The following is a 13,502-nucleotide window of genomic DNA, read 5'->3' as shown; positions in this document are numbered from 1 at the left end:
AGCAATGGCTGCAAAGACCGGATAATAAATGGCAAATATGCGGCCGGTTAATGGAGCATGCATTTCAGCAAGAAATGTTGGAACGAGGACATCTCTTGTGCTCCATGAAGTTCTCAGATGATCGCGCATTTATATCCAATGTCAACTTTAATGAGACAATTCTCTTCCATCAACACTGATGTTTGTTACAGTTCACCAGACAAACACATTAAGGCAGTCATTTTCACGCTTATTAATTGTTGTTGTTTGAGGATTCATATACATCAAATTTTTTTCTTTTTTCATTCACGGGATCAGGGCACCACTGGTGAGGCAGCATTCATTGCCTATCCCCATTAGGATTTTTCTAACAATCAACAATGGATTCACAGTCGTCATTAGATTCTTAATTCCAGATATTCATTGAATTCAAATTACACCATCTGCCATGGCAGGATTCGAACCTGCATCCCTAGAATGTTATCTGCTTCTCTGGATTAACAGTCCAATGATTTATACCACTGGGTCAGTTGATTCATCAGTTGCAAAACATTTAGAGGGTAGCACTGACATAGAACATACACAGAGTGGAAAATTGCAATGTCAGTCATCAAGCCTGACTTGATGCCACCAACAGTAGTGGACTTAGTTGCGATCTGAAGTATGCCTACCATATTGTACCTGCAGAAAGGCCCACCAGGCTGGGCCTGTATCCTCTGGAGTTTGGAAAGTCAGAAGTGACATAATTGAAACATACAAGATCCTGAGGGGACCTGACCAAGTGGATGTTGAAGGGATGTTTTCTCTTATTTGAGAATATAGAACTAAGGTTTATAGTTTATAAATAAGACATTTCCCATTTTCAACAGAGAAGAGGAAGCATTTTTTTAATCAGAGGGCTGTGAGACATTGGAATTCACTTTCTGAAAAGCCAGCAGGTTTAGAATTTTCAAATATTGAAGCAAAGATAAATAGATTCTTGATTGCCAAGGAGATGAAAGATTCCTGGAGATTCAGGAATGTAAATTTGAGGTTGAAATCAGATCAGCCATGACCTTACTAATTGGCAGAGTAGGCTTGAAAGGCCAAGCAGCCGTCTCCAATTCCTTATTCATAAGTTCTTATGTCAACTTCTATTGCAGGTACAATTTGGTAGGCATACTTCAGATCGCAACTAAGTCCATTACTGTTGGTGGTATCAAGTCAGGCTTGATGACTGACATTGAAATTTTCCACTCTGAGTATGTTCTATGTCAGTGCTACCCTCTAAATGTTTTGCAACTGATGAATCAACTGGCCTAGTGGTATAAATCATTGGACTGTTAATCCAGAGAAGCAGATAACATTCTAGGGATGCAGGTTCGAATCCTGCCATGGCAGATGGTGTAATTTGAATTCAACGAATATCTGGAATTAAGAATCTAACGACGACTGTGAATCCATTGTTGATTGTTAGAAAAGTCCTAATGGGGATAGGCAATAAATGCTGCCTCACCAGTGGTGCCCTGATCCCGTGGATGGATAAAGAAAAAAATTTGATGTATATGAATCCTCAAACAACAACAATTAATAAATGTGAAAATGACTGCCTTAATGTGTTTGTCTGGTGAACTGTAACAAACATCAGTGTTGATGGAAGAGAATTGTCTCATTAAAGTTGACATTGGATATAAATGCGCGATCATCTGAGAACTTCATGGAGCACAAGAGATGTCCTCGTTCCAACATTTCTTGCTGAAATGCATGCTCCATTAACCGGCCGCATATTTGCCATTTATTATCCGGTCTTTGCAGCCATTGCTGTTCCAGGTATGCAATTATAGTGAGTTATTCAGTTCTCTTCATACTATCATTGTTCTAGATAAAGTATCGCAGGAAGGTTTCAAATGTGCAAATTCTTCTGAGGTTATATCTTTGCTGGTAAAATATGTAAATGCAATATTTTCACCTGTCGAAGTCACTGCTTCAAAAGTTGAGCACCTACCAAAGTTATCACAGGGAAGGATGTGTTACACAAACCTTTGCTTAAGGTATCGCTGCTCTTTGTAAGGTGCTGTGGTAGATTATTTTGTGAAATAATCTTGTCACCCTCAAGGAATAGGTCGACAACTGGTTTTTGAGTCAAAGTTGGGAAAGTGTACCCCCAAAAAACTCCGAGGTAGCACTCTAACAGCATGTGGATTCATCAGATATTTATAAATCAGGTACCAGTGCATATACTAAGTCACGTAGATAATACATCACTCGGATTCCATAATTTATAGACACAAGCATCCGGCTTTTCATGCAGTCTGAAAGTGGCAACGTGGCTGTTTCTGTTCTCACTATTACCTACTGCCCCAGGTGCCACTCTATCTCCTCTCTGAAGCCTGTACTTTCTTACCAGCCTTGAATAAATTCCATTGTTTTGCCTTTCTCGATGTGGTATGGATCATCCTCAATTTCCAATTCGAAATAAGGCTTCAGCATTAATGCTTGTTGCAGTCTTGTTGCATTTTCACAGAAATCCTGGCTGCTGCATCAGCATTTGAGCATGTTTATGCAATTTAACCAACTTCTATTTTAACCTGACGAACCATTGGACAGCGAAATACTGGAAACGCTTAGGACCACAGGTACCAGTTCATGCTGTACATTATCATCATTTTCTATTATGATTGATTAATATTAAGTCATTTGCTGGTCCAAGACTTCTGCTTGGACATGATTGTTTGGTTGGCATTAGGATTGAAACCTTAACTGTCATGAAGGGAATTCTCTGCTCTTGTGGAAGGCGGTGAAGTTGTCATCACAATTTTCTTCCTTGGAGTGGATTTTCCATATTCACCTTTCATTGCTGTTCTCCTATTGATGAAGAGGTTTGGGGCAATCTTGCAGGCTGCAAATGTCCCATCCAATGGCAACAGAAAGAACTGTGGATGCTGTAAACCCGGAACAAGGGTCCCGGCCTGAAACATCAGCTTTTGTGCTCCTAAGATGCTGCTTGGCCTGCTGTGTTCATCCAGCTCCACACTTTGTTATGTTCAGGATATATGTTCTTTTTTGTTGCTCCGAGCAAATTTGACAATTTCACACTTTTTGTACTCCTTTGATAACTCACTTAACCTATCTGCATTCCTTTGCAGGCTTTTCATTTTCCTACCTTCTCAAAACTGATCATCAAGTGGGCAGCACACTGTGACAGAACACACACCTGCCCTAATTTACATAATGTGAGGGAGACTGTGATTATTTGGCTTCTACTCCTTCTAAGTTAGACCCCAGATCAGACATTTCATCTAATGACAATGCAGGCTCAACTGGCTGAGGAACTCCTGTTCTCATGGTTTTATGTCTGTTGATACAAATAATTTATATAATTTGCAAAGATTTGAGCCCTGGCACCAACACATATGACACAACACACATGGCATCCTGCCAGCCTGAATAAAATGAACTGTTTATTTCTAATCTATTTCCTGTTTCTCAGCCATTCTCGGTTGAAGCTTAAAGAATGTTAATGAAGATTATTGACATGCCTAGGAAATTAACTGAATGTTGGAGACGGAAACATTTAATGAGCATATTCATGAAAAGGCAGATATGCTTTTAAAGTCACACAGGTCTATAGGACAGAAAAGTTCCTTTGGCCTACAAATTTTCTGGTCAAAAGTAAGCCCCATAATTTTGAGAGTCATGGTTCAATGATATGATGTTTAGATTGTCTCTTATTGTATGTAGTTCCTGCCTGGTATTTGTGTGTTGTGAATGTTACTTGCCCTCTATACATAAGCTTTTATTTTCTACAATTACCTTTGATGCCGCACCTTTTCAAATGCCTGCTGGGAATCTACAATGCATCCATTGATTTCCCCTTGTCTGTTGTGCAAGTTACTTCATGAACAGAGCCACAATGTGGAGAAGACTGACTTATAGTCATCTTTACCACTTTATCTTCACATATGTGCTTGAGTGTATAATAGCAATGATGAGCACAGAGTTGCTGGATATCATGTCCTATTTTCACACTGAGGATAGCCTCAACTGTTTTGTTTGATATCATCTCAGTGTGAAACAAGGCAAAATTCAGAATAAATTCATCAACTGAAAACTAAGCATGCATGAAGTGCATTTAATCAACATACAGTTTGTAAACTCAAGGGGAACAGTGGGTATTTGAGGAGATCTCCCTCGCATTATGTAAATTAGGGCAAGTGTGTGTTCCTCCACAGTGTGCTGCCCATTTGATGATCAGTTTTGAGAAGACCAATGAATTCCATGCCTTCATTCAAGGATTCAGTGCAAATAATAGGAATCACACTTAAAATTCTTTAGGTCAGCAATATAACTTATTGGCCTGAATTTCACACCTATATAAGCTGCCATAAGGGATGTAAGTTCCTTTATCACTTACAATTTGAGACCAACAGCTGATTGATTACTATCTGTGTGTCTGCCCTGCAGCTGAGCAATGAAGAAATACTATGCTGATTATGTCTCCTTGAAGGTGAAAGATTAGTTCTGGGCCAGGACAGAGAGAGGCAGAGCCTGCCCAACAGTGGGTTAAGTGTACAGCTGACTCCTGGTTCCTAGTTTTGAGACATATAAGATTGTCAGAAAAGGCAGCAAGCATGAGGATTGGAAAAAATTTATAAATGAGCAAAAGAGGTCAAAACGTTTGATCAATAGTGGGAAAATGGAGCATGAGAGTAAAATTGCAGGAAGAATAGAAACTGACTGGCAAAACTTCTGTAAATATGTGAAGAGAAAAAGTAAAGACAAATGTCATCACGTATAGTCAGCACCCACCGAAATTAAAGTGGCGGAATAAAGAAATGGCAGAAGAGTTGAACACACACTTTGTTTCTGTCTTCACAAGAAGGCACAAATAACCTTCCAGAAATGCTAAGGAATCAAGGTCTCAGTGTGAGATTGGAATTGCAGGAAATCAGTGTGAGAAGAAAATGAAGCCCAAGAAATTAGTGGGTTTAAAGGTTTCACCAGAGCCTGAAAATCTACATCACAGAGTACTAAAGGCAGTAGCCACGCAAATATTGGATGAATGGGTGGTCATTCCAAAATTCACCATTTAATTCCACTATTTAAAAAGTGAAGCATAGGAAAAAGAAAATATTACAGACCAGTTAAACTAAAATCAGTGGTGGGGAACATCCTAGACTTTATTACAAAGACATGATTACATTACATTCGTAAAACATTAACGGTATTGGACAAAATGAGCGTGGTTTGGAAAAGAAATTGTGCTTAACTTTACTGGGGTTATTTTGAAGATGTAACTAGTTGAATTGATAAGAGACAGCTGGCAGATATGGTGCATTTAAATTTTCAGAAAGTCTTCGATAAGGTCCTTCATAAGAGGCTACTTCACAAAATGAAAGCATGTGCTATAGGGTGTAATATGAATTGAGAAGCAATAACAGATAAATGGGAATAAATGAGAGATAACAAAGTGTGGAGCTGGATGAACACAGCAGGCCAAGCAGGCAAGATGGCTAATGGGTTGCTGCAAAGGATAAATTCAATTCAAGATATATGTAAATGACCTGGGCAAGCACTTTCCGAGTTTGCTGATGGTCCAAAACTGGGCAAGGTCATAAGTTTTGAGGTGGGTGATTGGAGTTTCAAGGTGATTTGGACAATTTGAGTGAGTGACAAAACACATAGCAGATGCAGGGCAACGTGACTAAATGTGAATTTATACACTTAGGTGTGAGGAACAGAAAGGAAGAGTAGTATTTAAGTTGTGATGTATTGGGAAGAGTGATATACAAAAGGATGTGGTTGTCCTTGTATACCAGTCAATGAAAGCATACCAAGACAGATGTAGCAAGCAATTAAGAAGGCAAATGTTATGTTGACTTTCATTGCAACAGGATTTGAGTTCAGAAATAGGGATGTCTTCCTGAGGTGTACAGGACTTGAGAAAGACCACGCCTGGAGTATTGTGTGCAGTTTTAGTCTCCCTATCTAAGGAAGAATCTGCTTGGAATGAGTGAGTCCATTGGAGGTTCTGGAGGCTGATATCAAGTGCCCTCATGGCAGGCTATCCAATGAAGAGAGATATGTTCAACTGGGCCTTTGTTCACTGGAGTTAGGAAAAGTCAGAAGAGATCTGATTAAAATGTATCAAAGTCCAAGGGCTGGACAGAATAGATGCAGGGAGGAAGTTTTCCATGGTTAAGGATTTTAGAACCTGTGAACACAGTCTCTGGAAATTATGTAATGATTTAGAACTGAAATGAGAAGAAACATCTTTACTCAAAGCGTAGTGAACAATGGTTAGCACTGCTGCTTCACAGTGCCAAGGACCCGGGTGCGATTCCAGCCTCGGACAACTGTCTGTGTGGAGTTCTCCCTATGTCTGTGTGGGTTTCCTCCAGGTGCTCCGGTTTCTGCCCACAGTCCAAAGATGTGCAAGTTAGGTGGATTGGCCATGAAAAATTGCCCATAGTGTTCAGGGATGTGTAGATTAGGTGGGTTACACAGGATGTGTCTGTGTGGGATGCTCTGAGGTTTGGTGTGGACTTGCTGGGCTGAAGTGCCAGTTTCCACACTATAGGGATTCTATGGTTCTATATTAAATTCTATGTAGTAAAAAGTTGTGGACGCTGAGAAATTTGAATATTTTCATGAAAAAGATATATAAATTGTTAAATTTTGAAGCCATCAGGAAGGTGGGAATATGGCATTGTGATAGAGGATCAACTAAGTTTATATTCAATGGTGAATCAGGCTCAATGGAGCAAGACTGACTCCTGCTCCTAATTTCAAAGTTTACATTCTTACACACGGAACAAAATAAAAGAGTGATAGTTCATGTAATATGTTATAGAGCCAGCAGAGTACTTTAAATTTGACAAATATAACTTTAAAATGGGGAAACCCCTATCAAATGGGAAAAAAACTAGTCCCATTAAATTAGCATTTCAATGTAACAGATCATAAAATGGCTGCAGAAAGATTTAGACAGTTTAGGACAGTGGTCTAGGAAATGGCTCATGAAATTCATTGTGAGTAAGAGTGAGGTTTTGCACTTTGGAAAAAAGAATACGAGCATGGACTATTTTCTAAATGGTGAGAAAATTCATAAAGCAGAAGTACAAAGGGTTCTGGGAGTGTTGGTCCAGGATTCTCTAAAGGTTAACTTGCAGGTAGAGTCCGTGATTAAGAAAGCGAATGTAATGTTGTCATTTATCTCGAGAGGGTTGGAATATAAAAGCAGAGATGTGCTTCTGAGGCTTTGTAAAGCTCTAGTTAGGCCGCATTTAGAATATTGTGTCCAATTTTGTGCCCCACATCTCAGGAAGGACATACTAGCCCTGGAGCGTGTCCAGCGGAGATTCACGCGGATGATCCCCGGAATGGTAGGTTTAACGTATGATGAACAGCTAAGGATCTTGGAATTGTACTCATTAGAGTTTAGAACATTGAGGGGAGATCTAATAGAAACTTACAAGATAATGTATGGCTTAGAAGGGGTGGACGCTAGGAAGTTTTTTCCGTTAGGCCGGGCGACTAGGGTCTGTGGGCACAGCCTTAAAATTAGAGGGGGTAAATTTAAAACTGAAATGAGACGACATTTCTTCAGCCAAAGAGTGGTGGGCTTGTGGACTTCATTGCCACGGAGTGTAGCGGAGGCCGGGATGTTGGATGCCTTCAAGGCAGGGATCGACAAATTCTTGATCTCACAAGGAAATCAAGGGCTCTGGGGAGAGTGCAGGGAAGTGGAGTTGAAATGCCCATCAGCCATGATTTAAATGGTGGAGTGGACTTGATGGGCCAAATGGCCTTACTTTCACTCCTATGTCTTATGGTCTTATGGCTTCACTGAGCATTTGGAAATGTGGAAGCACTATAGTCTGGCAAGCATTCCCTTATCCATTAACTAATTATAATATTTTACCTGGACCTCCAATTCCTGCAATACTGTGATAGTAAATGGTAAACAACAGACCTTTAGGTAATCCATTCATTTGAAAAGTTCTCGCATTTATATCTGATGACAGGCTCCAGGGAGAGAATTACATGATTTGAGTTCTTATATTAATTGCACGTATCGAAACAAACAGATTGATGCAGTTGCTGCCACTCTCATGTTCACCTTTCAATTGAATGATAGATTTTGAAGGGCCCTGAAAGGGCTGAAAAGTCAAAAACTCAGACACAGCAGTATGATTTCAGTAGGAATAAATCATTCTGTACACAAAAGCTGGAAGACAAGGGCGTTATCCAAGCTTGCACTGGCAAACGACAAGTAATATTCATGCCACACAAGTGTCAGGCAATGACCATTTCTGACAAGAGAGCCAAGCAGTCGCCCCTTGACATTCAACAGTATTACCACCACTGAATATCCCCCATTGTCAAAGCCCTGGCTCTTACATTGACCAGAAACTGAACTGAATTAGTCATTTAAGTATTGTGACCACAACAATAAGTTGGAGGCTAGGAATCTTGCAGTGGAGAATTCACCTTGTGACTCCCCAGTGCTTATCCAGAATCTACAAGGCACAAATCATGAGTATGATAGAATACTCTCCACTTGCCTGGATGACAGCAGCTCCAATAACACTCAAGGAGCCTGACATCATTCACAACAAAACAACCCACTTGACTGGCACAGTATTCACAGTCATTCAGTTCTTCATTCACTATGCTCAGTGGCAGCTGTGTATACTGTCCTCAAGGTGCACTGCAGAGGTCCCTCAAGGCTCTTTAGACAACTCCCTCTAAACAACATTGACAATCTAGAAACACAAAGGCAGCAAAGGAATGGGAACACCGTCTATAGTTTCCCTCCTAAAGGCTCACTGTCCAATAGCAGAGAATTCAGAAAAAATATACCAGAATTTTGCAGAGTTATAAAAATAGGCTGGGACATTTTTCACTGGAGCGCAGGAGGTTGATGGGTGACCTCATATAGAGACTTATAAAATTATGAGGAGCATTGATAAGATGAACAACAAGGGCCTTTTCCCTAGATTCAGATTTCAATTTTGATTTAGATTTAGGTTTTATTGTCACATCTACTCAAGGAGGAAGTCAAACATTACAGTCTTTTTTTAAGGCATGGGCCTGCAGACGCCCCAAGCTGGGTTTTCCCAAAGAGGGCTTGCTTTCCTGTGCTCTGGGCATGCTTTCCCTTGCTGGGCTAAGATCAGACTGTGATTATGAGCCGCCTTTACCCCTGATTGCCCCTGTTGACCTTCGCTGGCCATGCCAGGCTTCGCCGCTGCTCACAAGGCTTCAGCCCTAACTGCCACTTCTCCACTGCCGCTGTTCTTTGCGACAGGCTGCCACTGCTGTCACTTTCTACTGACTGCCAATGCTGCCATCCTTCGTTGCTGACCACGGCCTCACCACTGCCCCATCTGGGCTCACAATGGGCCCCAGCCACCGCCAAGATTCATTGCTGTGTTAGCCATCTTGCTGGGGAATCCTGCTGCGGTACCACGTCCACACATTGATGAAGTCACGATGCCGCCAACTGCCAGAGTTCTGCTTGGCCACATCAGCCACAAGGCAATTACAGAAAGGGGAAAAACCTAAAAAACTAAAAGAAAGCAAGTAAATGGTAAGAAAAAAATGAAAGAAGAAGAAAGAAAAGCAGTCAGAGCGGACAAGCTCCGTCAGGGGCCCTGCACTGCTGCTTTCTTGCTTCGGGTAGGGGAGTTTAAAACTGGCAAGTATATTTCTAAGGGGAGAGGAGAAAGTTTTAGAAAGGTCACGAGGGGCAACTTTTTTATGTAGAGAGTGGTTTGTGTGTGGAATGAGCTGCCAGAGAAAGTAGTGGATGCAGATACAATTCCAATAATTAAAAAGACATTTCGATAAGTATATTAATAGGAAAGGTTTGGCTGGGTATGGGCCAAATGCAGGCAAGTGGGGTGAGTTTCGTTTGGTAACATGGTCAGCATGGACTAGTTGGACGGAAGGTTCTGTTTCCTTGCTGTTTGACTGGATGACTATATGTCTATATCACCATTCCTTTTTACAGGCAATGGGCTGCAGCGGCTCAAGAAGGCAGCTCCCCCCAACTTCTCAATGGCAGCTCGGGAAGTACAGTAAATGTTGACCCAACCAGCAATGTCCACATGCTTTAAATGAGTAAAGAAAAATCTTACAAGGCAATAAAAAATGCTATGTGCAATCCTCATATGGAAAATGAATATCTAACAGCAAATCTTCAGGGCAATGTTACCAGCACAAGGTTTGATTCGATGTATTCAGTCATTTTAAATTCTGTACTGGCAAATACAGACACTGCTAAGCTTCAGCACAGTAAGGAGAAAAGTTTCTGTACAGTATTGTTAATTCTACTATGGGCTGATCCCCTTCAAGGAGGTATAATAAAAAGATTATGAAATTGTCTAGGTCAGTATAAATAGGCTGTGATGGTCAGAATGAATACAGCAAATTTATAGCTACAGTATTAACAAATTCAATTCAGGACAGTTATGTTCAGTGCCCATATTCAAGACAGCATAGGTACATTAAATCTGCAGAAGCTTATGTTCTGACTTGGCAAGATCTTATCCAACACTATTGATTTCAGTGTGCATCGACCAACAGGGTCACTTTCAGAGTGATCTGCTTCGCCTCACAGAGATTCTGTCTGGTTTGAAATGCAAACAAATTCTGGAGGCACTGAGTAGGACTGGCAGGATCTATAACTAATGCTGTTAAGGCATGTTGTATTAGAAAGAAAGTTGCAATGAATTGCTGTCTCATTGGAATGGGACGACTAGTGAGCAAAGTTGAGAAGGCACAACTTCATGCTGTTCTCAGCTGCAATGATGAATGATCACAGACTGCTGGCATCAGTCAAAATCGCAAACCTCCTACCCAATCGACTGATCTAGCTAATTCCCTCAGGATGGAGTGAATCTTGTAAAATTCACCTTCAGATCAACAGTGATTTGGTTGACTCAGTAAAAGATGAGAACTACTACCCTATTATTTACACTGCACAGTGTGGCAATCTATCTTGTGTTAAAGTTTGCTCATGAACAATCCTGCAGCCTTGTACCAATAATTCAAAGTTTTGTTTTAAGTAGATTCATAGATGCATATAGCCTCGGCCTATTGAGTGTGCACCAACATAACCATCACTAAAAGTGCACAAGTCCCAATTCCCTGCACTTCTCTCACATCCTTGAATGTTATGATATTTGAAGTACTCATCCAATTTTTTTTAAACGTCGTAAGGTTTCTGACCTCCACTACCTTCCCACGCAATGCATTCCAGATTCCCACCAACTGCTGATTGAAAAGGTTTTTTGCAAATGCCTTGTGATCTGTTGCCCCTTATGCTTAAACTGCGCCCCTCATGATTGACCTCCCAACCAAAAGGAATAGCTGCTCTCAATACACCCTCATAATCTTATACAAATCTACCTAGTCTCCCCTTAAAGCCTAAATTCTCCATCCCGGGCAACATCCTGGTGAACATCTTCCGTACCGCCTCTACTGCTACAACATCCTTCCTGTAGTGAGGTGACCCAAAACTACACACAATACTCCAGCTGTAGCCTGACAATGTTCTGTACAACTCCAACATTACCTCCTCACTCTTACTCTCTGCCATAACTGATGAAAGCAAATGCCCCATATGCCATCTTAACTCTTCTATCCACTTGCTCTACTGACTTCAGAGATCTGTGAATAACTGCCCCAAGATCCATCTGTTTGTCTCAGCTACCCAGTATCCTGCCATTCATTAAATACTCCCTAATCTTATTTGTTCTTCCAAAGTGCATCACCTTGCACTTTTCAGGGTTAAATACCATCTGCCATTGATCTGCCCAACTGACCAACCCGTTCTGCATCTTCCTGGAACCTACAACCATCTTCTTTGCTACTAACAACTTTACCAACCTTGGTGTTGTCTGCAAATTTGCTTGACATTTCCCTCACCTTTTCATTTGTATGATCTTGGTATTTAACAAACAATAAGGGCCCTAGCACTGATCTTTCTGGTGCACTGCTGGATGCCGGCCTCCAGTCACTCAAACAGCCTTCTACCACTATTCTTTGTGTCTTATTCCCAAGCTAGTTTCTCATCCATCTTGCTAAGTTTCAGTCAATTGCATGTGATTTAAGATGCTTAAAATTGGTTGTATTCCAGGACTTTCTATCTAATTTTGAGATGGAAACTACCTGTAGTAGATTGGGAATTAAACAATTTTGCTGTCAAATTGACTTCCATCTACTGCTGAAGTGCATTCACTTCATGAAGAAGCACAACTGGAATGGTACACACCAAACATTTTCTAGATGTCTGAATGTACATGTGTGGATGTGTGCACATGTGTGCGTGTGTTTATGTTTCTGTACAAAATTCGTTTATCCCAACTTTCCTTACATTGAACTAAAATAAATTGTTATCCCTACCACCAAAAACATTAATCTGTGCAAAATGCAGTAGCTGAACACCATTTTCTTTGCTTTCATAATTATGTGAAGACTTTATTTAATATAAGATTTTGTATGTGGCTTTCACCTAATCCAGTATTTTGCTAGGTAGTGTTCATATATATTCACGTGTCTATGTATGAGTGTGTGCACATGTCCTTCTCTGTGTTTGAGCCTGTGTACACATGCCTGTGGGTATATTAGATAGTAAATTATTTTGTTTGTGTTTATGTTTGTCTATGTATGTGATTGTATATATACATATATCTGGGTGTACATATGTCTGTGTGCACATGTATCTGCGCATGTGTACATGTCAGTTTTTCTCTGTATGGCTGTGCATGCCTGTGTGTGCATAAGCGCATGTACCTGTGTGTATTTGTTCGTGGTTACCTGTTTGTGTGTGTGTCTTCTTGTCTATTTGTATGATATCTGTGTATTTCCGTGCATTATTTCCACAAATTACCTCAATAATTACACCTATCTCGTATTGTTCCATGGCCTTGTTTTCCAAGATCTGCAAGTTTTCCAAGATTTCCAAGATTGAACGCAAATGCATATTTCTTTTCATGGAATTAACATAACTCCCTCTGTCTTTGACACAAGCTTATTAAATTATCACCTTTTCTAATTGCTGCCTTGAGAAAAAAAGAAAATTATGTATTTTTTGTTACTGATAGTCTCCAATTCCATTTTACACATTCACATTAGTTTTACATTGAAATAGCTCCATGTTTGGTCATTTACAATTACACTGCAATGTTGAGTCCACAAGCAATCTTTGTTATGCTTCTTGGATCAATTAGAGTTGTGTGTGTTCTCAGGGATGATAATCTGAAGCTGATGCCCACTGTTTGATTCTCGGATAATGCAACTCCTGTTCTCCATTCTGAAAGGAACTTCTCAGCCAAATAAAAATGCACAACACACAATCTGGTGGTAGCATCTGTTATGGAGTTCTAAATTTTCCACAAAGCCTCTGCAAGATCACACAGATGTAATTGGGTGATATTTTCAAACAAGTGTGTTGTTAGTTTCGAATCTCTATTTTTGAAGGTAGTTGGCAGACCCTGTGAATCAATCATTTGATTCTGCTCCTTGAAGACCAG

This window comes from Stegostoma tigrinum, chromosome 42, assembly GCF_030684315.1.
Source record: "Stegostoma tigrinum isolate sSteTig4 chromosome 42, sSteTig4.hap1, whole genome shotgun sequence".
Classification (NCBI taxonomy): domain Eukaryota; kingdom Metazoa; phylum Chordata; class Chondrichthyes; order Orectolobiformes; family Stegostomatidae; genus Stegostoma; species Stegostoma tigrinum.
The sequence above is the reverse complement of the archived record's forward strand: the minus strand, read 5'-3'. Positions refer to the sequence as shown.